This window comes from Trichechus manatus, unplaced genomic scaffold (assembly GCF_000243295.1).
Source record: "Trichechus manatus latirostris isolate Lorelei unplaced genomic scaffold, TriManLat1.0 scaffold00079, whole genome shotgun sequence".
Lineage (NCBI taxonomy): Eukaryota > Metazoa > Chordata > Mammalia > Sirenia > Trichechidae > Trichechus > Trichechus manatus.
This window is the reverse complement of record NW_004444015.1, coordinates 7,732,966-7,760,837: the sequence shown is the minus strand read 5'-3', so window position 1 is coordinate 7,760,837 and position 27,872 is coordinate 7,732,966.

The following is a 27,872-nucleotide window of genomic DNA, read 5'->3' as shown; positions in this document are numbered from 1 at the left end:
AAGACATCAAAATGACAGCACTAAACTCATACCTATCAATAATTATGCTGAGTGTAAATGGACTAACTGCACTAATAAGGAGACAGTGGCAGATTTGATTAAAAAACATGATCCGTCTGTATGCTGCCTACAAGAGACACACCTTAGACTTAAAGACACAAACTAAAAGGATGGAAAAAAATATATCAAGCAAACAACACTCAAAAAAGAGCAGGAGTGGCAATATTAATCTCTGACCAAATAGATTTTGAAGTAAAATCCAGCACAAAGGATAAGGAAGGACACTGTATAATGATTAAAGGGTCAATATACCAGGAGGACATAACTATAATAAATATTTACACACCGAATGACAGGACTCCAAAATACATAAAACAAACTCTAACACCACCAACAAGAGAGATAGACAGCTTCACAGTAGTAGTAGGAGACTTCAACACACCACTTTTGGTGAAGGACAGAACATTCAGAAAGAAGCTCAACAAAGACACGGAAGAGCTAAATGCTACAATCAACCAACTTGATCTCATAGACGTATACCGAACACTCTGTCCAACAGCAGCCAAGTATACGTCTTTTCCAATGCACATGGAACATTCTTCAGAATAGAACACATACTAGGCCATAAAGCAAGCCTTCACAAAATCCGAAGCATCGAAATATTACAAAGCATCTTTTCTGACCATAAAACCGTAAAAGGAGAAACCAAGAACAGAAAAAGCAAGGAAAAATAATCAAACACATGGAAACTAAACAACACCTTGCTCAAAAACTACTGGGTTATAGAAGAAATAAAGGATGGAAAAAAAATTCATAGAATCAAACAAGAATGAAAACACATCCTGCCAGAATCTCTGGGACACAGCAAAAGCAGTGCTCAGAGGTCAGTTTATAGCAATAAATGTGCACATCCAAAAAAAGAAAGGGCCATAATCAAAACATTAACCCTACAAGTCGAACAAGCAGAAAGAGAGCAGTAAAAGAAGCCCTCAGGTGCCAGAAGAAAAGAAATAATAAGAATCAGAGCAGAATTAAATGAAACAGAGACTAGAAAAACAATTGAAAGAGTTAACAAGACCAAAAGTTGGTTCTTTGAAAAGATCAACAAAATCGATAAACCATTAGCCAAATTGACAAAAGAAAAACAGGAGAGGAAGCAAATAACCTGTATAAGAAATGAGAAGAGTGATATCACAACAGACCCAAATGAAATTAAAAGACTCAGAATACTATGAAAAGTTGTACTCTAACAAATTTGAAAATCTAGAGGAATTGGACAAATTTCTAGAAAGTCACTACCTGCGTAAACTAACACAAACAGAGGTGGAACAACCAAATAAACCCATAGCAAAAGAAGAGATTGAAAAGGTAATTAAAAAACTCCCAACAACAACAACAAAAAAAGCCCTGACCTGGATGGCTTCACTGGAGAATTCAACCAGACTTTCAGAGAAGAGTTAACACCACTAGTACTAAAGGTGTTTCAGAACATAGAAAAGGATGGAATACTCCCAAACACATTCTAGGAAGCCAGCATAACCCCGATACCAAAACCAGGTAAAGACACCACAGAAAAAGAAAATTACAGACTAATATCCCTCATGAACATTGACGCAAAACTCCTCAGCAAAATTCTAGCCAGTAGAATTCAGCAACATATCAAAAAATCGTTCACCATGATCAAGTGGGATTTATACCAGGTATGCGGGGATGGTTCAACATTAGAAAAACAATCAGTATAATCCATCACATAAATAAAACAAAAGACAAGAACCACATGATCTTATCAATCGATGCAGAAAAGTTATTAGAAAAAGTCCAGCACACATTCATGATAAAAACTCTCAACAAAATAGGAATAGAAGGGAAATTCCTCAATATAAATAAGGGCATTTATACAAAGCCAAGAGCCAACATCATCCTAAATGGAGAGACTTTGAAAGCATTCCTCTTGAGAATGGGAACCAGACGAGGATGCCCTTTATCTCCTCTCTTATTCAACATTGTCCTGGAGGTCCTAGCCAGAGCAATTAGGCTAGAAAAAGAAATAAAGGGCATCAAAATTGGTAGGGAGGAATTCAAAGTATCTTTATTTGCAGATGATATGATCTTATACACAGAAAACCCCAAAGAATCCATGAGAAAACTACTGGAACTAACAGAAGATTTCAGCAAAGTTTCAGGATACAAGATAAACATACAGAAATCAGTTAGATTCCTTTACACCAACAAAGAGAACTTTGAGGAGGAAATCACCAAATCAATACCATTTATAATAGGCCCCAAGAAGGTAAAATACTTAGGAATAAATCTAACCAGTGACGTAAAAGACCTATACAATGAAAACTACAAGACAGTACTGCAAGAAACCAAAAGAGGCCTGCATAAGTGGAAAAACATACCTTGCTCATGGATAGGTAGACTCAACATAATGAAAATGCCAGTTCTACCCAAAGCGTATATAGATAGAATGCAATCCGGATCCAAATTTCACCGGCATTTTTTAATGAGTTGGAGAAACAAATCACCAACTTCGTATGGAAAGGGAAGAGGCCTCGAATAAGTAAAGCATTACTCAAGAGAAAGAACAAAGTGGGAGGCCTCACACTGCCTGATTTTAGAATGTATTATACTGCCACGGTAGTCAGAACAACCTGGTACTGGTACACCAACATGTACATAGACCAACAGAACAGAATTGAGAATCCAGACATAAATTCATCCACCTATGAGCAGCTGATATTTGACCAAGGCCCAAAGTCCATTAACTGGGGAAAAGACAGTCTCTTTAACAAATAGTGCTTGCATAACTGGCTATCCATCTGCAAAAAACTGAAACAAGACCCATACCTGACACCATGCACAAAAACTAACTCAAAATGGATCAAAGACTTAAATATAAAATTGAAAACAATAAAGATCATGGAAGAAAAAAATAAGGAGAATGCTAGGAGCCCTAATACATGCCATAAACACAGTACAAACCATAATTAACAATGCACAAGCACCAGAAGAGAAACTAGATAACTGGGAGCTCCTAGAAATCAAACACGCTCATCAAAAGACTTCACCAAAAGAGTCAAAGACAGCCTACAGACTGAGAAAAAATATTTGGCTGCGACAAATCCGATCAGCGTCTAATCTCTAAAATCTACAAGATACTGCAAAACCTCAACAACAGAAAGACAGATAACCCAATTAAAAAATGGGCAAAGGATATGAACAGGCACTTCACCAAAGAGGATATTCAGGCAGCTAACAGACACATGAAGAAATGCTCATGATCATTAGCTGTTAGAGAAATGCAGATCAAAACTACAGTGAGATACCATCTCTCTCCAACAAGGCTAGCACTGATCCAAAAAACATAAAACAATAAATGCTGGAGAGGTTGTGGAGAGACTGGAACACTTATAAACTGTTGGTGGGAATGTAAAATGGTACAACCACTTTGGAAATCGATTTGGTGCTTCCTTAAAAAGCTAGAAATAGAAGTACCAAACCATCCAGCTCTCCCGCTCCTTGACATATATCCTAGAGAAATAAGAGCCACCACATGAATAGATATATGCACACTCATGTTCATTGCAGCACTGCTCACAATATCAAAAAGATGGAAACAACCTAGGTGCCCATTAACGAAAGAAAGGATAAACAAATTATGGTATATTGACACAATGGAATGCTAACACAATGATAAAGAATGATGAAGCTGTGAAGCATAACATGGAGGAAGCTGGAGGTCATTATGCTGAGTGAATTTAGTCAGTCGTAGAAGGACAAATATTGTATAAGACCACTATTATAAGAACTCAAGAAAAGGTTTAAACACAGAAGAAAACATTCTTTGATGGTTATGAGGGTGGGGAGGGAGGGTGAGGATTTTTCACTAACTAGATAGTAGACAAGAATTATCTTAGGTGAAGGGAAGGACAGCACACACTACAGGGGAAGTCAGCATAACTGGACTAAACCAAAGCTAAGAAGTTTCTTGAATACAATCAAACACTTTGAGGGACAGAGTAGCAGGGGTAGGGGTCTGGGGACCATGGTTTCAGGGGACATCTAGGTCAATTGGCATAACAAAACTTGTTAAGAAAATGTTCTGCATCCTACTTTGGTGAGTGGCGTCTGGGGTCTTAAAACCTTGCAAGCAGCCATCTAAGATGCAGCAATTGGTCCCAACCAGCTGGAGTAAAGGAGAATGAAGAACACCAAAGACACAAGGAAAGTAGTAGCCCAAGAGACAGAAAGGGCCACATAAACCAGAGACTTCATCAGCCTGAGACCAGAAGAACTAGATGGTGCCCAGCTACCACCAATGATCTCCCTGACAGGGAACACAACAGAGAGTCCCTGATGGAGCAGGATAAAGGTGGGGTGCAGACCTCAAATTCTAGTAAAGACCAGACTTAATGGTCTGACTGAGACTGGAGGAACCCCGGAAAGCATAGCCCCTGGATTCTCTATCAACCCAGAAGTAAAACAGTTTCTGAGGCCAACTCTTCAGGCAGGGATTGAACTGGACTGTGGGACGTAAAGTGATACTGGTGAGGAGTGTGCCTCTTAGCTCAAGTAGATACAAGAGACTAAATGGGCAGCTTCTGTCTGGAGGTGAGATGGAAAAGCAGAGAGGGTTAGGAGCTGGTTGAACGGACATGGGGAATCAAGAGTGGAAAGGAGAAGTGTGGTGTCACAGTATGGGGAGAGTAAGTAGAGTCAAATAACAATGTATGTATAAGTTTTTGTATGGGAAAAAAGCTAAAAAATGCAGATTTGGATTCAGTGCGTATTGGGCGGGGCCTGAGATTCTGTCTGTAATACTCCCAGGTGATACCCATGCTGCTGGTCCACGCACCACACTTTGGATAGTAAGAGATGTTCCACACACAACTCCATACCCCTAAACATGCTCTTTAATTATAAGAGCATGCACCAATCATTTCTTTCCACTTGTCTGTACCCTAAGGAATTTAACTTCTTTCCAGTGCTCATAGCAGGTGCATTTTCAGCAATTCGACTTTAAAACATCCTGGATCTTTTTCTCCTGAATGGTGATGGCTTCTTCCAGCTACCTCTATCAGTTTGTCAGCTCTATATGCCAGATGTGGGGTGCAGTGATGGGGAGACAGGGAAACATGCAATTTGGTCCCTGGCCTCCAGGAGTGTCTTGTTGAGAGGCATGCTGTTTATCTGGGTTTAGCCTCTAGTTCCTAGCCCCACTTCCATGTTAAGTGCCTCCCACAAGGACTCTAGTTTCCCTTCACCTTGAGTTCTCATATCTACTATGATTTCCCACCAGGCTCCCCAGCCTTCTGCTTTGGCCTCTTCTTTGCTCCTTCCTTGGCAGGAGCTGTCTTCATTTCCCTTTGGTCATTCCTTTGTATGGTGGCCTATTCCATTTGCACATGTCTCATATTTCAAGGCTCAGTGTCAAGCCTCAGGAGCCTGCCTTAGAAAAGAGGTTATCTTTCCCCTTCCAGAACCTGGTCTGCTTCCTCCTTGTTTGAATCTAATTTCCTGGATTTAGGTGCTAAGTGTGGGGAATGTGACTTGCTCTATTTCTATTTCACATAATGTCTTGTTGATAATGTTGTTGTTAGTTGCGGGCGAGTTGGCTCCGGCTCACGGCAACCTTATGTATAAGAGAATGAAATGTTGCCTGGTCCTGCGCCATCTTCATGATTGTTGCTGTATTTGATCTCATTGTTGAAGCCACTGTGTCAGTCCATCTCACTGAGGGTTTCCCTAGTTTTCACTGACCCTCTGTTTTATCAAGCATGATGTCTTTCTTCAGCAGTTGGTCCCTCCTGATGACATGTCCAAAGTAAGTGAGATGAAGGCTCGCCATCCTTGGTTTTAAGGAGCATTCTAGTTGTATTTCTTCTAAGAATAATTTGTTCATTCTTTTGGCAGTCCATGGTATAGTCGGTATTTTTGCCAACACCACAATTCAAATGCATCAATTCTTCTTCTGTCTTTCTTTTTCATTGTCCAGCCTTTGATGCATATGAGAAGATTGAAAAGACCATGACATGGGTCAAGTACACCTTAATCATTAAAGTGACATCTTTGCCTTTTAAAACTCAAGCTGAAAGAACTGAAGAGAAAATTCAAGCCTCAAGTTGCCTTACTGAAGGATTCTGTGGAGAAAATATTGAACAATGCAGGAAGTATCAAAAGCAGAGGAAGGAATACACAGTCATTATACCAAAAATAATTGGTTTATATTCATCCATTTTAGGAGGTAGCAAATGATCAAGAACTGCTGGTACAGAAGGAAAAAGTTCAAGCTGCACTGAAGTTATTGGTGAAAAACAAGGCTCCAGTAATTGACAGAATACCAATTGAGCACTTACCCATCTGTGTCAAGAAATTTGAAAGACAGCTGCCTGGCCAACAGACTGGATGAGATCCATATCCATGCCCATTCAAAAGATAGGTGATCAAACAGAATGTGGAAATTATTGAACAATATCATTAATATCACATACTAGCAGAATTTTGCTGAAGATAATTAAAACATGACTGTAGCCATATATCAACAAGGAACGGCCAGACATTCAAGTTGGATTCAGAAGAAGATGTGGAACGAGGGATATCGTTGCTGTTGTCATATGGATCTTGGCCGAAAGCAGAGAATACTGGAAAGATGTTTACCTGTTTTTCTGTTGATAACAAGTACGTATTAATTACGTATATGCCACAGTCATCATTTAGGGCTATACCAATAGTTGGTACTCAACGGTCTTTCATAGTTCAGAGAAAATAGTATTACCACTCAGTACTACCACTCATCTGAGTTCTTAGCTAAATTGGAGCACAGCAATCCTTATTCCATAAAGAATGAGCTTCTCTGATTATTTTCCTGTCACTCATACCCCTTGTTTGGTGTAGGGGGTGTGGTGCGTCTTGCCATTATATCCTTCTTTTACTCCAGAAGTCCTGTCATTTCAAGCTGAATGGCTGGCATGGTGTCGCATGCTGTCACAACCATTTCACATCTTTGTGGCTCACTCACCCCACCTACTCCAAACATCTCTCAGTTTATTCTGCTCTTTACCCATTGAACAAGCCTCACCGCTGACCATGCCCCTCATTTCCACACTGATCGAAAGAAATGCATGGACTGTGAATGCTGAAAGGAACTCATCTGGTACAACTGCCTCAGTATAAAAAGTAGAAACCAAAACCCAGAAAAGAAGCTGTTTGTCCACGGTCACACAGTACATTGGTGGCAGGGCAAGACTAAAATCCTCACCTGTTGTTCTTTTCATTATAATCTATTGCCTCATATAAAGTACTTCAAGTTTAAAAAGCATTGACATACTAGAAAAATAACATGAATGCCAGTGCTCTTTTAAATTTACTGTACCTATGACTATATTTTGCTAATAAAATAGAACAGTAGTAATCTTCATTTTCTCATTGTCAACACATACCTTGGCCATCATTAACTTTTATGGCTTTCTTTCCTCACAGCAGTTCTACTGACTCCTCGGCTAATCTTGCACACGTACACTTTTAAAATAACTTCCCTTTGGGGTGAGGGGGGAAGACCTTTTTAACCTAGTGTATTAGTTTCCCAGGTCTGCTATAACAAAGTATTGCAAAGCAAGTGGCTTAAAACAAAATAAATTTGTTCTCTCATAGTTCTGGAAGCTAGAAATCTGAAATCAAGGTGTTGACAAGGTTGGTTCCTTCTGGAGGCTCTGAGGGAGAATCTACTGCATGCTCTCTCCTAGCTTGCGGTGGTGGCTGGCAATCTTTGGCGTTCCTTAATTTGTAGAAGCATCATTCCAGTCTCTGCCTCTATCATCACTTGGTGTTCTTCCCCGTGTGTCTCTGTGTCTGTACCTCTTCTTTTCATCTTATAAGGACACCTGTTTTATTGGACACCCTACTCCAGTATGATCTCATGTTAACTAATTATTGCTTTCGAACCTGGGAAGGTGGGTCCTTGTTTGGTGCGCTCAGACCTGCCAATAATCTAGACACCGGCCTTTGAGAAAAACAACGTAACTTTATTTGCAATGCACAGAGCAAGGAGCCGCGAGGATGTTCCTCAGATCCGACTCCTTGAATGGCGAGGAGGCAGGGCTTTTATGTGATTAGGTAACAACATGGTGGCTGCACAGGTGCACCTGGGGGGTTCCCCCCTTACAGGCGGGTGGGGAGGAGGAAGAGAAGGGGCGAGGGGGAGGGAGGGGACGGGGGTTCCCCTCGAAGGCAGAGGGGTGGGGGGAGTCACCCTGTCATGGTTTGAATTATGTCCCTCAAAAAATGTGTATATCAGTTTAGCTGGGCCATGATTCCTGGTACTGTGTGATTTTCCTATATGTTGTAAATCTTGCCTCTATGATGTTAATGAGGGAGGATGGGTGGCAGTTGTGTTAGTAAGGGAGGACTGATCTACAAGACTGGATTGTGTCCTGAGGCAATCTCTTGAGATATAAAAGACAGAAGTGAGCAGTGAGACAGGGGGACTGCATACCATCAAGAAAGCAGCGCCAGGAGCAGAGCACGTCCTTTGGACTGGGGTCCCTGCGCAGAGAAGCTCCTAGTCCGGGGGAACACTGAAGGGAAGAAGGCCGACAGAGAAAAAGGCTTCCCCTGGAGCTGACGCCCTGAATTTGGACTTTTAGCTTACTTTACTGTAAGGAAATAAATTTCTCTTTGTTAAAGCCATCCACTTGTGGTATTTCTGTTGTAGCAGCACTAGATGACTAAGACACACCCGCAGGTGCACTGGCAGGGGAAAGCTCCAGGAAAAAAAACACGTAGGGAGGTTCGCAGGAGCCAGGTTACAATTACATCTTAGAGGCCCTATTTCTAAATAAGGTCACATTCTGAAGTTCTGGGAAAGGACATAAATTTTAGGAAACACTAACCCAGTACACCTAGCTTATTTGACATTATGAGTATCGATAATAGTACACATAAATGCACAATCCAAGAGCCTTTTGCCCTCAAACCTCCAAACCCAATAAAATCTCAGGAAAGATGGTAAACCGAAGGAAAGAAAGGAATTTAAAAACTAGCCAGGCTGCCATCCATCCATTTGTCTGTTTGACTCTAGTCAACTTAACCCCCCGTCTGCCATCTTCCTCTCTTAGTCCCTTAGTTGGTCTCTCCAAGAGGCCACACTTAAAGGGAAAAGTGGGAGAAGCCTGGGGGATTTGAGATCTGCAGAGACCTGTCTCTTAGCCTGATCATTAGGTTCATACAGTCTGTGAGATATAAGTCACAGTTTAGAGAATGTTTCAAGTAGTGAATTTTTTCTTCTTCCAAAAGCAATTTGATCTGATTCCAATGAATAATTGATTGTATGACCATTTCTCTCATACAATTCCATTTTGCTTTCTAACATTGAGAAAAAAAATTGGGGGGGAGGGTATTTTTTTTCTCATTGCTTTGTTTAAAGTGAAACATTCAAATTATTTTATTTAACCTTTTGGGTTTTACTTACATTTCAGTATGGGTATTGTCATAAATTGCTGTCACGGTTTGGTCGATGATTACACAAATGGTAGTTCTGGATTGCTCTCCAGAAAGCAAAAACAATTTTTCTTAAAGGAATACAATAATTAGGTGCTGCAAAGTGGCAGATGTGGTCATCTGTATGCATGTTTGTCCTTAATTAAGCTATATTAAATCCTAAAGAGAATAAGTAAATCTTTATTTTTAATTATTTAAAAATTTTTTTGTACTGTAGATGAAGGTTTACAGAACAAACTAGCTTCTCATTAAACAATTAATACACATACTCTTTTGTGATATTGGTTGCCAACTCTATGACATGTCAGCACTCTCCCCTTCTCGACCTTGGGTTCCCTATTACCAGCTGTCATGGATTGAATTGTGCCCCCCCAAAAATGTGTGTAGCAACTTGGCTAGGTCATGATTCCCAGTATTGTATGATTTTGTAATCTGATGTGATTTCCTTATGTGTTGTAAACTCTATCACTATGATGAGCTTATATGTGATCTCCTTATGTGTTGTAAATTCTATCACAATGATCTAATAAAACGGATTAGCAGCAGTTATATAGATGAGGTCTACAAGATTAGGTAGTGTTTTAAGCCAATCTCTTTTGAGATATAAAAGAGAGAAGCGAGCAGAGACACATGGGAACCTCATACTACCAAGAAAGCAGTGCTGGGAGCAGAGCGTGTCCTTTGGACCTGAGGTTCCAGCGCTAAGATGCTCCCAGACCAAGGGAAGATTGATGACACGGGCCTTCCTCCAGAGCCAACAGAGAAAGCATTGCCTTGGAGCTGACACCCTGAATTTGGACTTGCAGCCTATTGGACTGTGAGAGAATAAACTTCTCCTTGTTAAAGCCATCCACCTGTGATATTTCTGTTAGAGCAGCAGTAGATGACTAAGACACCAACTTTTCTGTCCCCTCCTGCCTTCTCGTCCTTGCTCCTGGGCTAGTGTGCCCCTTTAGTCTCATTTTGTTGAGAATAAGTAAATCTTTGATGATTTATTTTAGAAATTACTTTTTTAAAATGTGAGCAGTAGCTTCAGCTGTCTAATGTATTCCACACGTTGTCAGAGATCCGTCTTACCATTGTATGCCAACCAGAATTCTAGGTGGTGTTACCTTGGGCGACTGCTCCTCTTGACAGCGAGGTTGATTGCACAGCCTTTCAAGTGGTCTTTCTACTGTGTCCCAGCGAAGCACATGCTGATGGAGACCCTGGCCAGGGTTCTGGGTTTGGGACCAAAGGACCATGGCAGATGAATGAATGAACTCCTGGGGCCTGATGGCTCCATGGTCAGCTTAACATACGATATGTTATCTTGCTCTTTTTCCCTTCCCAGAAATATTCTACTTAGATGTCAGGATGTTGCTTCATTCACAAATAAATAGTTTCTTGTGAGAGGTATTTTCTCCATGGCTTTGAACCAGTTTAGTCCTGTTTGAAGCCCTGCTGAGAATTTGCCTTTCTAACAAGTTCCCTGCTGAGAATTTGCATTTCTAACAAGTTCCCTGCTGAGAATTTGCATTTCTAACAAGTTCCCTGCTGAGAATTTGCGTTTCCATCCCAGATACACTGAATCAGAATCTACATTTTAACAAGATCCCCAGGTGATTCTTATGTATAACTTCCTGGGACCTTGTTAGAAATGCAAATTTTCAGCAGGTAACTTGTTAGAAATGCAAATTCTCAGCAGGGACTCAAACCAGACTGAGCTGGTTCTCTCCCATTTCATTCCTCATCTCCCTTCTTCCAACCCTACTTGCCCAGCTGGTGACAGACTACCAGTTGCGGTTGAGTCGATTCCAACTTATGGTGACCCCATGTGTGTCAGAATAGACCTGTACTCCATAGGGCTTTCAATGGCTGATTTTTTGGAAGTAGATCGCCAGGCCTTTCTTCCGAGGTGCCTTTTGGTACACTTGAACCTCTAGTCTGTTGCTTAGCAGCTGAGCATGTTAACTCTTTGCACCACCCACAGTCTGCAGTGACAGAGTAGGGGTGCTTATTCAACTTCTTTCTGTCTTTCAAGAGTTAAGTGTTGGCACGTTTGTTTGCCTAGAGTAACTCAGTCCCTGTGGCTCTTCCTTCATGTAGTTTATGTGTATGCCAGGAGGACTCAGTCTCATCTTTGCTAAGCCAGCTACATAAACTGAATTAACCGTTACAGTTCCCAAAGCAATAGGAAGCTTTTCCCTTAAGGGCTTTTAATTCTAAGATATGCAATCTCAAGGGAATTTCTCTCCATATGGAATACATAACAGTTCAGCAAAGTCAATGCATTTTTTTGTTTGTTTGTTTGAAGTAACAGAAATTTCAAATAAAAGTTATCTGGAGCCAGTGGCCTGGCCCCTGCTGGGATCCTTGTTTATCTTAGGGCAGGGGAAAAAAGGCCCTTTTGGGGCTCTGGAGCCCTCTGCAAATGCAGGAGATTATGTACTGGCAGCTTCTAGAGTCCCCTTAGGAGGTGCACAAACCAGCATAGGGAAAGAAAGTCAATTCCAAATCAGCATATTTATTTCTCTTTCTAGCCTGACAGAAGGTAAAACAAAGCCATTTCTTAACATGAAATGGTACAGGTAGTTTGATTTCGTTGTTACTACATATTGTTGAAAACCATCCTCTCTATGAGGAATACTCCAAGTCTCTGGGGCCTGTGGACCCCTCTGGGTCAGCCAGGGACACTTGGTGGGCATGACAAGGTACAGAGGAGTTAACCCCCAGGAAACACAGCCCAGTGGCCCCACGAGGCAACTGGACTTACTTTCCCCTCTAGGAGCACTTACCTGCTGTCCTGCCCACTTTGCCACAAAGATCTTTCCTAAAAAGAGAGTGGCCAATGAATTATGGAGCAGAAATGTAATAACAAAGGTAGAAATATGTCCTGTTATCAGTCACACACATTCAAGCCCAGCCTGGGGCGGCATAGTAGACGGGACTATAAGCTCTGGGATCTTCTCATTCAACCAAGATTGCTTCATACAAAAGTTTACAATGCCCGCCTGAAAGCCATTGTTGATATTCAACATTTTTTAAAATAGCGGAACAGACTAGACAATAAGGCATGGCAGAAAACTTGGACAGGAGGCTGACTTGGAGTCTGGCTTAAGGAAGAAACATGCTATTAAAAGGAGGCAACAAACACACATTTCCGAATGTTTAATTTATTTGAAAATAAGAATCAACTGTACCGTTCATTTATTTCCTTCCTGTAAAGCAACAAAGACAAGCAGAACTCAATTTCAGTTGCTCGTTAGGGTATCCCTCTCGTCTTTCCTTTTCACATTGAAATTCTCATGCACAGTAAGTCTATGATCCTCATTTACTGTTTGATGATGCAGAGAGGGGGCTAAGAAGATGCCTTGAAGGGCCTTTCATAAAGGAATTGTAGCACTGAAAGGTGTCCCTGAGCCATTATAAAATCGTTCATTCATTCTTTAATTCACTCATTCAGCAAATATTTATTGAGCACACACAATGTGCCAAAGAGATACCAGAGTAAACAAGACCAACATAGTCCCTGCTGCGGTCATCAACTGTCCTAGTTTGCCCTATACTGTCCTGGTTTTAGCACTGAAAGTCCCATGCCCTGAGAAACCCTTCGTCCTCAGAAACCTGGGATGGTTGGTCACCCTATCTACTTGCCATATGCTCACAGTCCAGTGGATTCCTGGGTGAATTCTGTTGGCTTGAGTCCTAGTACCACATCTGCTTCTTACTAGCTATATGATCTTTCTTTTTTTAATAATATTTTATTGTGTTTTCGGTGAAAGTTTACACAGCAGTTAGGTTCCCATTTGACAATTTCTACACAAGTTGTTCAGTGACATTAGTTAACATTTTTTACAATGTGTCAGCATTCTTACTGTTTGCATTCTGGTTGTTCGTTTCCAGAACTCTAGTTTCCTGCCCCCATGGCCTTCTCATCTTTGATTTAGAGTAATTGTTGACCATTTGGTCTCATACAGATGGTTTTTTAATGGAACCCCATACTCACGGGTAATATCCTTTATTTTCTGTGCCAGTCTCTTATTTCGATAAAAGGTGAACTCGGGATAGTTTCCATTCAAGGTCTAAAGACTATCTCAGGGTAATAGTCCCAGGGAGTCCTCCAGTCTCAACGGGTCTAGTAAGTCTGGACTTTTTAAGAATTTGAGTTCTGTTCCATGATGTCCTTCCCTTCTGTCTGGGTCCATCTATTGTGGCCCTGATCAGAATGGTCTGTAGCAGTAGCTGGGCACCATCTAGTTCTTCTGGTTTCAAGGCTACCTGTATGATCCTGACCAGGATACTTTACCGAACCCTGGTGTTCTCATTTATAAATGGGAAAAATAATACCTGGCTTAAAGAGTCATTTTAAGATTAAATGAAATTTGGCTTTTGATTCTGTAGGAACTGACTGCAATGGCAGCTGCATAAAGCAGTGGAGATGCAGCTGTAGCTGTCCCATTGGCTCTGAAATAGGAAAGGCTGCTCTATGCTTTGCTGAACCAGGGTGGAACCTGCCAGAAGTCTGGTTAACTTGTTACTGCTGTTTAGATGAGGTGGAGTCTCAGGTCTGCAGTGCTTTGTTGAGGGAAGGGACTGACCTCCCAGAGAAAGGCCCAGCTGGTAGCTTAACCACTTTGCTGGTAGGTGCAAAACAATGCAGGTAGCTTGTTGTCAAAGTAGGGATCTGGTCTAAAGATTAAAGCATTAAGTGAAAGTGGAACATGGATAATCCTACATTAACCCCCCACTCCTGTTGAGAATTGGTTTTTATCTTCCTTCTTTCTCTCCCTTACCCATAATTTGTAATCTCATTTAACATACTATGAGCATCTATTAGGTACCCACCATGTACCAAGCATTTTGCTAGTGTCTGGGATGCTGAGAGGAAGCAGACCTGGTTCTTGTCAAAGAGCTCACAGTGTAGTTGGAAATACACACACACACACACAATTTTAAAAAATGTTTTGGATTCCTTCTGTTGTTCAACTTCCTTGTTTTGTTTTTGAAAGTAGCCCTAAGGTCTTTATTTTTTCTTGTTTTCAAATAGCTCCCCTTCTCTGCCTCACTTAACCTTACCTTCCATTCCAGTGCATACCATGTTGTCAGGGACAACTGACCTCACAGGCATTACTGATGATGTTTTTTCAAGTATCACATTGCAAACTAATAGGGCTTTTGAAGTTGAATTTCATCAGTCAGTACTAATACTGTAGGCGGTCTCATTATTAGTTGGTAATAATGTGACTTCCAAAGCTTGTCTGGGGAGAAGACTCTCTATCCCCACTCCTGATGTACAGAGAAACCAGTCGCTCTCAAGCTGACCCCAAGTCATGGCAATTCCATGTTTGTGAGAGTAGAACTGTGCGTCATAAGCTTTTCCAGTGGCTGATTTTTCAGAAGTAGATTGTCAGGCCTTTCTTCTGAGGCACCTCTGGGTAGGCTTGAACCTCCAACGTTTCTGTTGGCAGTTGAGTACAGAGAAACCAGTTGCCCCTTCCCCAGGCTCAGGTGTACAACATTTCCCCGGCAGGTGTTCCAGTTGCCCAAGATCTCAGGATGGTGGGTAGATGGCCCTTTCAGAACGTCTAGAACTCATAATTGTAAACCATGGTTTACTTTTCCCAGCCCCTTGGTGAGTGTGGGTCACGTAGGGCCTTTTGGGCCATTGTAGAAGACATTCTCTTTTTCTACAAGTGCTAAAACCATTCTTCCAAGCTACTATTCTTTGACTGGGGAGAATGGTATTCTTTCATGTTACCTCAGGGCTTGATTATAAAGAAAATGGGAAAATGGAGAAATATTTCTCTGTTGATTTAGAAAAGGCTTGGAAGTGCCTATAGCTGATGATGTTGGAGCGTTGAAGACATTTCCTGTCTATTATACTGGTAAAAGGGATGGCCCAAATAGAATAAAAAATAAGCATTTTGTGGCTAGATTTACCTTCTTCAAGTGCCTGGGTTTAGATGAGAAATGAAGAAGAGAGGCCTGTGGGCATTGGGAGCCATTGTGATAAGAGTATGGTTTACAATTAGGAGTTCTAGACTGCAAGTCTGGATGCTCGAAAAGATTCAGCTACCCACTATCCTGTGACATTTGGTTTAGGGACAGCATTTGGAGGGGGATGCACGCATGGGAAAGGGCATGCATGGGCTATGAAGTTACCAGACCTGGCTCCCCCATGGAGACCTTGGGCAATTGTAATACCTGTTGGGGAAATGCCATACACCTGGGCTCAGGGGATAGCCGATCTTGGTCTTTTTGAAAAAAAACAAAATACAATTATATTCAAAGAGATAGCACATGGACAGCCTGAGCAGGATTATGGGACAGGAGTAGAGAGGCCATTTCTCCTTAGAGCAGGAGGCTGGCCGTTTTCATTCCCAAGCCCATATTTAACCTTTTCGCAGCTTATGGCATCTCAGTAATTGCTTTCCTTTTTACTCTTCCACCTGTTCACAGAGGATGTGGAGTCAGGGATTTTTAATACAATTTCAGGATGACCCTGAAATTGTGTGGTGTCTGGGGTCACCTCTTGAAGCTAAGAGGAAAGACTGGCTGTCTTCTGGGGAATTCCCAAGAATTGATTTATCTTAATGAGATGTAGATAGGTGTATTGCTCACACCTGACCCTGTTGTCTATTTTTTTTTTTCCCCCATCTCCTCTGGGATGAATACTGAATAATTAAGATACTGAATAGTTAAAAAGAAATCCCTCATGTTCCCTTTGGAGTTCAAAAACGAAGATATTCTTTCCATCCTGATTGTTCTTGTGACTTGGACTACCCCATCTGTTACTAACCCTTTTCTCTGCTTCACATACAGGAGATAAGAATTGGACCAAACTTGCAATTACTTGTATATCATTCATTCAACAAATATTTATGGAGTGCCCACTATGTGCTAGTCATATTCCTAGGGACTGGGGGTACAATGGTGAACCAAACACTAAATATTTGTAGTCCTTGTAGAGTTTACATTCTAGTTGGGAGGAATAGACAATAAATATTAATTAAAATAAATAAGTAAATTATATGTGGTTCTCCCTTATACCAGCCTGAGGGTATAAAGAGATACTGAGTACTAACTTAGACTAAGTCTTGGCCTTGCCTCCACTACCTACACTGGTGGAACTCCTAGGTTCACTTCTCCACTTGTTATGGATTGAATTGTGTTCCTTACAATCCCTGGTATTGACACCCAGAGCTACCTTGTGTTCCTTCAGGTATGCTGCAGTCCTAACCCCTGGTACCTATGAATGTGACCTTGTTTGGAAATAGGTGTTTGAAGTTTTTATCAGTTAAATGAGGTCATACTGGAGTAGGGTGGGTCCTAATTCCATTCGAGTGTTGTTTTATAAAAGAGGAGAACACAACGAGTTAGACAGAAGAAGGATGGCCATGTGACAGTGGAGGCAGGTGTGTGCCAAGGAACTCCAAGGATTGCTGGGAGCCACCAGAAGCTAGGAGAGAGGCATGGAACAGTTTTTCAGAACTCTCCAGAAGGAATGAACACAGCCAATACCCTGATGTGAAATTCTAGCCTCCAAAGATAAGAGACAATATATTTCTGTTCTTTAAAGTCACCTACTTTGTGGTATTTTGTTACGGCAGTCTCTTGCTGCGGCCACCACGGGTGACACGGGCTTGTGCCTTGGCACTCTGTAAAACTGCATCGCTGCCACCACCACTGTGACTCTTGCTTACTCTGGAACCGTCTTTGTTGCCTGTACATGAGGCTGATCATTCACCCCTGCCTAGATTGGGGCAGGAACCTATCTTGCAGCGAAGCAGGGCCTCGTCTCCTCAATCCCATGTACAGGGCCTCCCTCCGCTCTCCCTGTCTTCTTGTGGCAGCCTCTGATTTTGTCCCCTCTGGCTAGATTTCCACTTCTGCCTGCACCCCAGCTTCCGTCCTTATCTGTCTGTACCATAGAATGGCTAGTGTTCCAAATCATGCTACTTTATAATTAAAGGTCAGTATCTATTAACTTTTGTTGGTTACTTTTTAAAATCATTCACTATATTTTCTAATAATAAAAGCAGTATGTTTCCTTAATAGAGCTTGGAGAATACAGACAAATACAAAAAGACAACAATCCCTGATAGTATTGACACCCAGAGCTACCTAACTGGCAGCAGAGCCGGCTTTCTGGATTTGTGAACTGGGCAATTGCACAGGGCCCAGTACTTAGGAAGACCCACCCTTGGCTTAATGCTCTGCTTTTTCAGACGCCAGTGTCTTGAAACTCTTAATAATTTTTGAACAAGGGGTCACACATTTTTGTTTTGCACTGGGCCCACAAATTATGTACCCAGTCCTACTACTGTTAACATTATTGGTATATCTCCTTTCCATCTTTTCTTTATCCATGCATTGGTTTTAAAAAATAGTTGGGACTATACGATTTGTGTATTTTTGAATCCTGCTTCTTCACTTAACATTATAATGTGAGAATGTTCCTGTTTCATTAGATATTATTTGAAAGCACTTTGAAGTTGTTGGTCGATTCTTGACATCTTGTATCATAGCTCAGTGCCTGGAGCATTGTGAATGCTAGATAAATGTTGTTGTTGTTACGTGCCATCGAGTCAGTTATGATTCATAGTGACCTTATGTACAACAGAACAAAACACTGCCTGGTCTTGTGCCATCCTCACAATCGTTGTTATGCTTGAGCCTGTTGTTGCAGCCACTGTGTCAATCCATGTCATTGAGGATCTTCCTCTTTTTCGATGACCCTCTATTTTACCAAGCATGATGTCCTTCTCCAGGGACTGATCCCTTCTGATAACATGTCTAAAGTATGTGAGACGTAGTCTCGCCATCCTTGCTTCTAAGGAGCATTCTTGTTGTACTTCTTCCAAGACAGATTTGTTCGTTCTTCTGGCAGTCCATGGTATACACAATGTTATTCGCCAACACCACAATTCAAAGGTGTCGATTCTTCTTCAGTCTTCTGTATTCATTGTCCAGCTTTCGCATGCATGTGATATGATTGAAAATACCATGGCTTGGGTCAGGTATGTTCCTTTACACCCTCCCACACCTCTTGTCATATCTATCTAGCTATGTATCCATTTGTAAGTTGTCGTTAGGTACCGTCCAGTCGGTTCTGAATCATAGCGACCCTATGTACAACAGAACGAAAACACTGCCTGGTCCTCTGCCATCCTCACAACCCTTGTTATGCTTGACCGCGTTGTTGCAGCCACTCTGTCAATCCTTCTTGATTATTATATGTCTGTGGTCCTTAGGCATTTGTGAAAAGAGGTGTCAGTGGTCTTTTGGTGATCAAATCCAATCTGTTCTCCAGGTTTCTTATGCTTTCTGACTTCATCCAGAAACTGGGCAGCTGGGCTTCCTGTGCTGGGATCCTGAGGGCCCTTTTCCACAACCTGGGTGTTGATATGCTGCAGAAAGTTGGAGTCTGGATCTTTACACCTCAGAACTCAGACCTTGATATTCAGTCATCAGTCCTGACCCCTCCTTTCAACCCACCACGCAACTTTAAGCACAATTCTTGTGGAGCCTTTGGAATTCAAATAAATTCTGAAGGTCTTTTTACTTCATTAGTATTCAGCAGTGTTCCAATGAGGGGGGCACACCCTGCCTTTCTTGAATTAACCTAAGAACTTCTTGAAAGTGGTAGATCAGTACGTACATAGTAAACTGTGGTGTTTTTCAGGCACATCTATGCCTTTGTGCTTTGTCCCTCACAATGGGGAATCTAGGGCTGGGGGAAGGCCAGGGCAGAGAAGGCTGCTCAGCCCACCCCTCTCGAGTCTGCTTGCTGCATCCTCTGTGAAGGACAGTCTCTCACAAAACCCGGCAGATATTTGGACAAGGAAGAGGATCAGTTGTTCAGTGGGCATTAAGATGCTCAAAATTTTCTTACCCTAAAATAAGTTTCAGCTGCTGAAGACAGCAAAAGGATAGGAAAAAAAGATTGTCCTTGGCTTTGAGTATCAGGACCATGAGTATTATTTTTTCTTTCTGCTCTTTTGAATTTCAGGTTTCTATAATGATGTTTTCTTATTTTTACAAAAGAAGAGAGGCTTTAGGGAAAAAAATAAAGCCAAGTGTAATTGAGTGCTTCAGTTTTCCCAATAGGAATGGTAATGATGGCTAGGCAAATTGCTTCCTTGACTTATGGGTCCTACTCACCTCTCTGGCCTCCACAGCTCATGAACATGGAGAAGAAGGACTATTAAATTAAAGCATTTGGCCTGTGGAATCTTGTACCCTCTCCAAAGCATTCTTGTGGACCCCCAACCATGTTGTTGCTGTGGTTCAGCTGGGTGCTGGAAAATGTACAATTTAGTTCCCCCAAATATTTGAGTCTACACGGCTGCAGCTTTTCCCTCTGTGCCCACAGCCATGTGAGAGGCTAGACATGACAGTAGGATTTGCAACACTGCTAAGGGATTCTACTGGAAGTTGAGATTTCAGGGAGGCGAGTGTCCAGGCTTGGCTTGGAAGGGTTTGCTGACTTTGAACAAAGCCTGCCTAGCTGGGGGCTTTGGAGCAGTGGAATGAGGGTGAGGAGAGTGCCATTAGCCAGGCAGAGCATGGCATCAGGGAAACATGTGACAGCTTCTGGAAGGGCAGGCTGTCAGCATATAGACAGGGCTGGCCTTTGTGGGCAGGCATCTCTCCCTGCAGGAAGAGACCTTTGGGGCCCTGCCTTATTCTTCTGGCCTCCAGACTAAGGGACTGAGCAGGTCAAGACTGAGACCAAGGACCAAGGGATCGGAATAGAGATCCAGCTACAGGATCCATGGCAGGCATTTGGGGTCTAGTGTTGGCTGTAAGGTGGAACCAGTTCCTAGCGCTGGACACAAGGTCAGCAGACCTGTCAGCTAAGGCCAAGTCTCCCACAGATGAAATAGGGTGCCTTAAGGCCATGTACTTTGGACATGTTATCAGGAGGGACCAGTCCCTGGAGAAAAGCATCATGCTTGGTAAAATAGAGGGCCAGAGAAAAAAAGGAAGACCCTCAACGAGATGGGTTGACACAGTGGCTGCAACAGTGGGCTCAAGCATGGCAGCAATTGTGAGGATGGTGCAGGATCGAGCAGTGTTTCGTTCTGTTGTACATAGGGTCGCTATGAGTCAGAACTGACTCGACAGCATCTAACAACAACAACAAAAAGGCCACTGTGTCTAGGGGCTGCAGCACTGGTCTTGAGCTTGGAGCAGGCGTGAACCTGCATGTGGGGGTAGTGGTTTGGAGAGGGGGTTGCTGGGACAGTAAAAGGCATTGTTACATGCTTTCTGGAGGCACATGGGGGACCTAAACTCAGTGATATAAATTCACGCAGGTCTTTAGAAGAGTAAATTGCTTTATTTTAGAAAATGATTTTTCTTCCCATCAATCATTTTACATATTTACATACAAATGTACAGTCCTGTCACTTATTGGTGATTATACCCAATAATTAAATTCTCTAATTCGAGCCTAAGCGCCTTTCTTTGCATAGTACCCATTCTTCTGAGGGTTAGTATGAGAGGCCACGTGGCCACCTAGAATTAAATACTGTTTTATTGCAGCCTATGGAATAATAGGTTTTGCCTAATATTAAAGGTTTTCTCTGCCTCCTTCAAAAGCCTCTCAACGCACAAATTCAAGGTAAACCTGTTTTCTTCGGCATAAAGCTTTACTCTTTGTTAGGCTTTAATACACCAATGTGACCCTGAACTGCGGACTCTAAGTTTCCTTTATCTATCCTATTGACTGGGTTAGCCGTGGTGGAGGGAGATATGGGGAGAGCAGGGGGAAGAGGGAGGAGGAGGGAAGGGAAGAGGTACTGTGGTTCCAATAAAAAAAAAATCATTATGTGCAATGAAAGAGTTTTTCATACCTCAGTTTATCCAGCTTATACCTGGGCAATAGTCCTGGTGAGCAGTATAAAACTCACAATTATATGCATAATTCTGGAATCTGATTTCCAACCCATCCACTCTTTTTTCTCTACCCCTGCTGTCTTAGTCAGCTAGTGCAGCTACACTAGAAATACCACAAGTGGATGGCTGTAACAAAGAGAAATTTATTTCCTCACACTAAAGTAGGCTACAAGTCCAAATTCAGGGTGTTAGCTCTAGGGGAAGGCTTTCTCTCTCTGTTGGCCTTCTCTTCAGCCTTCCCCTGGACTAGGAGGAGCCTTCTCCGCGCAGGGACCCCGGGTCCAAAGGATGCACTCTCCTCTCAGCATTGCTTTCTTGGTGGTATGAGGTCCCCCTGTCTCTCTGCTCACTTCTGTCTTTTATATCTCAAGAGATTGCCTCAGGACACAATACAATCTTGTAGACTGAGTCCTGCCTCACTAACACAACTGCCGCCCATGCCCCCTCATTAACATCATAGAGGCAGGATTTACAACATATAGGAAGATCATACAATACCGGGAATCATGGCCCAGCCAGATTGATACACACACTTTTGGGGGGACATAATTCAGTCCATGACACCTGCCTTTCCTGAATGGAGGGGAGAAAAGGCAAGTGGGCAGTGGGATCTTCTATATACTCAGCAGCTGCCCCAGTCCATTGTCACATAATCTGGCCCAGGAGTAGCCCATCAGAAAGAGCTCAGAGGCCCTCTGGAATAAGAAATCTTTTATGACAATCTGTTTATCCAAGCCAGTGATGAGAAAACAAAACAAAACACGAAGTTTCAGATTTCAGTGGCAACTTGCCCTTAGACTAGAAAACATTTAAGTGTTACAGTCAGACTTGCTTCTCATCCTGGTGCTGTCACATTCCAGCTGCGCACCTTAAGGCAGTCCTGATGACCTCTCTGGGCCTTTGTTTCTGTCAGATGTTGCTTATGATAGCTGGCTCCCTGAGATGTTGAGGGTATTATATGGGATGACGTTGAAAAAAGCCTAGCACAGCACCTGGCACACAGTAGGCACACAGCAATGTTTTTTTCTTTTTCTTTTTTTTCTAATGGGCGCATGAATGGACGTTTCAGCCCTCCGAAAATTCCTGTCCTTTACAGGGCTATAGCAGGACCAGGTGGGACCTGATTTTTGAAAATGCATGTGCAGAGCCGGGTAGACAAAAGCCCCTTTTCAGCTCCCGCTTCAAGATGACCACGCTCCATATGGCTTCACCTGCTGAACACTGTTCTAATTGCAATCAGAATGGATCTCATTAGGGTTACAATTGCCCAGGAAAATGAAGAGTGGTTACTATGGCCCACTCCCTGGGCCTTCCAGCCTGGCATTTGAAAAAGAAGCAGAGCCAAAACCGTTTCCTGTAATTACAGTGCCCAACACGGCACCCCAAGTATGTTGGGAGCTTAATAAATAGCCTTTGAGAATTTTTCTTTCTGTCTGCCAAGTGTTTATTACAAATAAGTGGGGGTCTGATTCAATGGCAATATACATGCCTCCCGCCCCCGACTCTCACACACACACACACACACACACACACACACACACACACACACACACACACACTTGGTCTAAAGGAGCCAGTGTGGAAGGGCTAGGGAGCAGTAGCTGCATGCTTCCTGCATAGATGTAGAAAGAGTTCCCAGTTGAATTCAATGAGTTAATATTTATTTTTAATGGGCTTATAACAGTGTTTGGCACACAGTGAGCATTATTAGGTATTTGCTAAATGGTTAAAAAGTAAACTCAACTATAACTATGTATGTGAATAGATTACAGACGGAGACTTTCTCAGATTGGAGGTAGATGGGATGGAAGCAGGCATAATAATTTAATTTGGGGAGATACACTAACTTTGTCAAATCATTTGGAGAGGACAAAATGGATGTGGATCACTTTCGTATTCATTGACCTGTGGTTTGATCCTGGTGCCCTTTGCCTCCATCACATTGGTTTGGTTTGCTTTTTGGGCAGTATATCTGCAATCTAGGTGTCTTCAACCAAATGAAAATGAGGTCTTTTGGTAAGGGGCTATGGGTTTTCCTAAGTATAGCTAAGGAGAAGGACCTTAGCAGTCTTTCTTAGTCACAGCTTTTTCTGGAAAAACAACCATAACTCTCAAAGCAATAGTACAAGTATTATTTAAGCAAGGTTTAATGACATCGTATACATATTTAACAGAAAGATAAACTATTTCCATATCTATTTGTCTGTCTATACCTATCTACCATCTATCATCTATCTCTATTATCTATCTATAGATCTATGCAAATAAATTACTCAGATGACTGAACGGTAACAGTTTAAAAATTTGCTTTATCTAACTGATGTTCCCTACTAGTATTAAGTAGAAAATGTCCTTCACTCACCCTGAACATTTTATTGGAGGCTGAAACCTTGTGCTGCTGTGCTCAGCTCTTGTTCAGGCCCCGTTTTGGGTATTAATCTTTGCTTTAGCATTAGAAGCCCTTATGGTACCTCTGCCTGGCTTTGCTTTTCAGAGAAAAGGCCTTAATTTGCTTGCTCAGCTTTTTCCTTTCATTCTAAACATCTCCTGTGCTTGCTGCCTCCTCCTCTTGTGTTTCATTTTTGTTCCAGGAAGAGATGGCTTTTCATTTCTCTGTGGGTAGTGAGCGTCCTGGCTGGGCCTATCTGCATGCAGAGCTCTGGAATTCTGTGATGTGCACGCAGGCCCCTATGATCCTTTTTTATGAAGGCCACTAAGCCCTCTGGGAGAACAGTAAAGGGACTCTTGGCACTGATGCTTGGGTTCCAAGGTCACTGAGATTAAGAACTCTCCCATTCCTCTCACCACTCCAAAGGAGCCAGGGATGAAGGAGGTGCCTGAGGAAGCCAGGGAAGTTGGGAGGGAGCCAGAGAGAGAGATGAAAGGCCCCTGAGCCATGGGTAACTCATTCCTTCAAAAGTCCATCCTGCCAGGGCAAGATAGTGCCCTTGCACGTGTGGCCACTGTGCAGGCCATTGTTGTTGTGTGTAGTTGAGTTAGATTCTGACTCATAGTGACCCTCTATGACAGAATAGAACTGCCCCATAGGGTTTCCTAGGTTGTAATCTTTATGAGCAGACCACTGGGTCTTTTCTCCCATGGATTCAAACCGCTGACCTTTCGGTGAGCAGCTGAGCACTTAACCGTTGTGCCACGAGGACTCCTTGTGCAAGCAGTTGTTGTTAGGTACCGTCGAGTCAGTTCCGACTCATAGTGACGCCATGCACAACGGAACAAAACACTGCCCGGTCCTGCGCCGTCCTCACAATCGCTGTCATGCTGGAGCCCATTGTTGTAGCCACTGTGTCAATCCATCTCCTTGAGGGTCTTCCTATTTTTTGCTGACCCTTTACTTTACCAAGCATGATGTCCTTCTCCAGGGACTGGTCCCTCCTGGTAACATGTCCAAAGCATGTGAGATGCAGTCTCCTCATCCTTGCTTCTAAGGAGCATTCTGGGGTTGCCATGAGTCAGAGGCCAACTTGATGGCAGCTAACAGCAACAACAGGACGAATTAAAAATAGCCTTCGTGTTAGGGATAATTTGCTTTTACTACTAAACGTTTACCTTTATGGATTCTCTACTGAGTTTCTGAGAGTTCAGTGAGGTCTCTTCCCTCTGGTTGTTCAGAACTCAAATATTTCTTCAGTCTTTGTGAGCTCTTGGAATTTTTCAGCTTTTAGTTACTAGTTATTCCTATGTTTTCTCCTAATGTAGAGTTTTGAAGCTGTTCTCCGTGTAACTCCCTCTTCTCCAGTACTCTACCCTGCAAATTCCAACTGCTTCAACCCCCTAGAACTCTGACCTCTGTGTCCTTAAGTCAGCAAATCCACCATGCTCTGCTTGTAGTCTCCCTCCCTTCCCCATGGTGGTCCAGATAGAGCCTCTAGGTCAGAAGGCCAGCGTGATCATGGGACTTTCCTTGTGTCTGTCTTTTCTGGCTGGGCTCATGGTCCTGTGCTGCCTCTTTTTCAGTGGCCGAAGACTTCATGTGTTTTGTCCAATTTTCTAAATGTTCACAGCAAGAGGGCCAATCTGGTCGCAATTATTCCATTATGGTTGGAAGCAGAGATCAACATTATGTTTTTAAAATCTAATCATATTGCTATCGTTTACTCAAAAGGACGCCGTTCACATAGAATACAATGTGAATGCCTGAAATTGTGCAGCATAGCTGCCCTGTGTGTATGTTTAGTCAATTCGCCTAACTGCTGCCCACATTTAGTAATGTGCATTCACCACATCTTATCTGTTTTCTGTCCTAGATGGAGGTATTTCTCATCACTGGACGAAGTATGGCCAGATTGTTCTCTAGAATCTCTACCAGCTGGCTCATACTGGCTCACAAAAGCTACTGGTTAAATTTTCGGGAATTTTGCAGAGCTGGTTGTTAAACACAGTCATCATTATAAATTAAATTATATAAACGTACAATTAGATAAATTATATTAAAATCAATGGTAACAAATACTTGAAACTCATCGCTTCCTAATTATTTTACTACATTTTGTAATTATCTGTGCTCTCGAGGTTTTTAATGTCTATTCTGTTTGTATCGTAGAAATCCTGTATGTTCACGTGGAATTGCACGTCTCTTCCCAACTTTGTGTTCAGTGATGTCATGTAGCAAAAATCAACAAATGCTACAAATCAGGGCTCAATTTATTGCAGGGGTTGGTTCACAAATTATGGCCGCCCAACATGCTGCCAGTTTTTGTAAAAAATAAAGTTTTATTGAACCGCAACCATGTCTATTTCTATCTGTTCACATATATCCTGTGAACGCTTTTGTGCTGCAGCAGAACTGAGTAGTTGTAACAGATAGCATCTGGCCCGCAAAGCCTAAAAACATTTACTATCTGGCCCTTTACAGAAAATATTTGACAACCACTGTTTTCTTGTTTCATTGATTGTCTAGATTAAAGAAACTGATGGAGGAATTATTAGTAGTACAATTAAACTTATAAGTGTGTTGGATCTGTAGCTTTTACATTGAGAATAGCACAAAAATTTGAGGAAAATATTCCTTCCGTATTCCAAAACTATTACCTAAATCAGCAAAGATGTTGCTCATGTCAAAGACAAACATATGTCTTTGTTGTTTCACTTTTGTAAGCAAAAATATCAACCAACATTCATATGGGAAATACACTCCATCAATTTGCAACCACAGGCTGCCTATGGATACAAGAATTTTACAAAAATCAATGAATGCATCTTGTGAGAATCAATTGACTATACGGAATTTACAAAAAAGAGTATTGTATATTTTATTATTTGTATTATTATTTGCTATACTCCTTCATATCAATAAAATTTATGGTAAGTTACACACACATGTAATAGCATATGTAGTGTTATATATTTATATATATAGTGAAAAAGTATAGTTTCTTTCTGGAGAACTGGTTGGTAAACGTTTGTCATGACACCACAGATCTACACTAATTTCAAATTCCATCAGAAATGCATAAATATTTCAGTTTTATACATCCTTGTCAACACTTGGTATCTAGTTTTCTAATTTTTGCCAAGTCAGTTGTTATAAAGCAGTATCTCAGTGTTGTTTTAACTTATATTTTTTTATTACTAATGAATTTGAGCATCTCTTCATATATACTTGTTAGCTTCTTGTGTTTCCTCTTCTGAAAATTCAACTGTGTTTCTATTGGAGTCTTGTCTTTTTCTGGTTGATCAGTAGGAGTTCCTTGAATATTCTAAATATTGGTCCATTTTTGTTTTAGACATGGTAAGTATCTTCCCTCAGTTTCTCATCTGGTAACTATGTTTGTGATGTCCTTCATTAAACATAAATCCTTTATTTTGATATAATCAGATTCATCAAGTTTTTACTTTTGGAGTTTTTTATTTTTTTTTAAAGAAGTCCTTCACCTTTAATTCATAAAGATATTCTCATTTTCTTCCCTTTATTTTATGGTTTTTACCTTTTACATTTTGATCTTTAATCTTATATCTTTATATATTCTGTTATATGGGATTCTGTTTTATTTTTCTCCACATAGTGAGCCAGTTGTCTTCACATCTACTAAATAACCCATCCTTTCCCCCATTGATTTATAATGTCACTTTTATGTTAAATGAAATTCCCACATATATATGGGTCTGACTCTTATCTCTCTCTTCTGTTACATTGATTTATTTGTATATTCTTGTGCGAAGTATTGTACTACTTTAAACATTTTATGATTAATGAAAAAGTCAAGCATACACAAATATTTTATACTGTATGTATGCACATACAAGTAGGTATATGTATGCTTTAGAGTTTTTCTATAACAAAACTCGTTGTTGTTGATAGGTGCTGTTGAGTCAGTTTCGATTCATGGCGACCCTGTGTACAACACAATGAAACACTGCCCGGTCCTGCATCATCCTTACAATCGTTGCTATGCTTGAGCCCATCTTTGTGCTACCGTGTCAATCCATCTTGTTGAGGGTCTTCCTCTTTTTTGCTGACCCTCTACTTT